The following is a 2,804-nucleotide window of genomic DNA, read 5'->3' as shown; positions in this document are numbered from 1 at the left end:
TTGAAATATATTAAAATAATATTTTTTATTTTTAAAAAATATTTTTAATATCAATATATCAAAATAATCTAAAAAATAAAAAATAAAAATTTTTAATAAAAAAATTCAAAATTTCAAAAAACACCATGCCCAAACAAGCAATAAATCAAGCTTCTTTCCCTTTGAGCGATGGCGTTACCAGGCGATAACGAAGTTGTAAGGGCTGACAGTTGTGACAGCACAGGAGGGTGAAGAGTGAAAAGAGTCACAAATATTTTGGTCACCTAAGATCACATGGAACAATGAGGGGAACACAACTGATACTTGTGTAATGGTTTTTCAATGTAGTTTATTCCTTCACCGCTCAAGAAATGTTTTATTAAATCCTGTCATTATATAACTCACGTCACTGAGCGACTACAAGGTTTTGCCGCTCCTCATTCGTTGATTGAATCGCAATTATTAAAACTTGTCGGGCCTGGCCACCTATCTAGGACGTGATTGACATGCTACCTTATCTAGGTTAGGTACAAAAAAATAATATGAATTAATAAAGTTTGATTCATTGTGGGAAACAGGGCAGGTATTCTCTACAATGACACCCGTAAACCAACTGAAAGGGATGCAGCGCAGCTTGCCCCTCGCTTTGGGTGCAAAATGTCACGGGGTCCAATCCCTTCATCCCTGCCCTTCTTCTCTGGGCAGTAACGAGGAATCCATTAAAATCAATTCAAATTGAACATAAAAAAATGTTTTATTTAATGAGACTATATGCTACAAATTTTGGGTAATAAAAAAAATCATTCTTTTTTATTTACAGTTGTATCTACTGTGATGTGATGATGAGAAAATATTCTTAGTTCAATTCATTGAAGGTGGGTCTCAAAAACCTAATGTCCTGGTGTCATAGGTTTAAATTCTATAAAGCATGATTTCGAATCAGCAGACCCAATCACTGAGATATGACAACTCTTTTTAAAATTTAAATTTAGATGGTTAATTTTTAAATTTATTTGTAAAAATTTATTATTTTAAATTTTATAAATTTTAAAATTATTAAAGTTTTATATAGTTATTAATTTTAAAATTTATAAAATTATTTGAGATATATAAAAATTGACCGACCATTCATGTTAATGTAAAAATAAATTAATTTTTATTTTATCATTTTCAAATCATTTAATTTAGTATCCTTTTAATTAATTCATTCTTAACAGCATCTTTTTGCGGAATCAGTCCAAGTTTGTTTTATAACTTTGGACCGAATAACTGGCATCACCAAGCGACGACAAAGTTTTGCCATTCCTCACTCGATGGCCGAAAATTCTCCTGTACTAGAGAGTATACATACCTTGAATGGACCTCAAGTAGACTACACACATTTTTCTTCTCCTTACTCCTCAACCCTTCTTCAATGAGTCAAGCTTCTTTCTCTGTGCAATGGCGTTATCAGGTGACAAGAAGTTGCCATCCAGTTCCCATTCTTCAACGTATTCAAAGACGGTCGGGTCGAATTATTGTGGTCGGATTTATTCCCGAAAAGGACACCCTCCCATGATCTGATTACAGGGGTCAAGTACAAGGATGTTATCATCTCAAATGAACCTCAAGTCTCTACACTTATATTCTTGCTAGAACTCAAAACCCGTGACGAAAATTCCCTCTCTTACTTTATATTCATGGGGGTGGCTTTGTAATGTTTTCTGCCTTCGATGCTCCCCACCACGTTTTGCGCAACAAAATAGCTGTTGAGGCTAACGTTATTGTGATCTATGTGTATTATGGTCTCTTCCCGGCCCGACCTCTACCTGCGTGCTACGAGGACTCGTGGAAGGCGCTCCAGTGGGTGGCTTCGCATGCTGATGGGAGTGGCTCTGAGCCGTGGCTGAATGACCATACTGATTCTGGTTAAGTTTTTTTGGGAGGGGAGATAGTGCTGGAGATAACATTTCACGTTCTCTTGCATTCCGGGTCGGGTCAATTGGGTTACCAGGAGTGGAGTTAGTTGGAATTATTTTGACATCCATTTTTTGGTGGCACCGAAGATGATGAAATGTGGTTGTAAATGTGCACAAATAATGGTGGATTGGATGATAGGATGAATCCGGATTTGGAGGATCTTTGTGAGAGAGTGCTGATCTTTGTAGCTGAGAAAGAGTATTTGAATGTTGTGGGAAAGAACTATTACGAGAAATTGAAGAATAATGGTGGAAAGGAAAGGTTGAAATTGTCGACAACGAAGACGAAGGCCATTGCTTCTTTTCTCGTGATTTCAACAGTGAGGAGTTTGGAGTTCATGCACAGGCTGTCGGGGGGAAGATACTGTGAAATGAGATAAAAACAGTAATGTAGAATAAAAAAATTCAATAACAAGGGGAAAATGGAGAGAAATATATATATTTTTATTAAAAATTTATTTCTAAATTCCTTTTGTTATCCTCTTCTTTTTGTACTTTTAAATAATATTGAATTACAAGTTTTTTATATAGATATAAAATCCTAAACAATCAATGAATTAAATTAATACAAGAAAATTCTATTTTGAATACAAATAGTATTCTACTAGCTAAATTAGTCGATTTATTCAATTTATTGCAGCTGGTCGATTAGTACCTCTATATTTTAGAATCAATCTAGTTTACTTTTAACATCCCTTTTTAAATTTGATTTCTTTATAACTCTCAATACATCTCGCATATTAATAAATACATCATATTTGAATGGTTTTATGAATATATCTACAACTTGATCTTATATCTTCACATATTTAAATTCAACTATCTTGTTTGCAATGCAATCTCATATATAATGAAATCTTGTATCAA

The 2,804-nt window shown here is 34.0% G+C and overlaps 1 pseudogene; it reads left to right on the top strand.

Moving 5' to 3' along the window:
• Positions 1-168: 168 nt before the first annotated feature.
• On the top strand, positions 169-2,307 carry LOC105112479 (probable carboxylesterase 7; annotated as a pseudogene).
• Positions 2,308-2,804: the final 497 nt, after the last annotated feature.

The sequence above is a fragment of the Populus euphratica genome, unplaced genomic scaffold (assembly GCF_000495115.2).
Source record: "Populus euphratica unplaced genomic scaffold, PopEup_1.0 scaffold344.1, whole genome shotgun sequence".
In the NCBI taxonomy this organism is placed as follows: domain Eukaryota; kingdom Viridiplantae; phylum Streptophyta; class Magnoliopsida; order Malpighiales; family Salicaceae; genus Populus; species Populus euphratica.
This window is presented reverse-complemented; position numbering and strand designations above follow the sequence as displayed.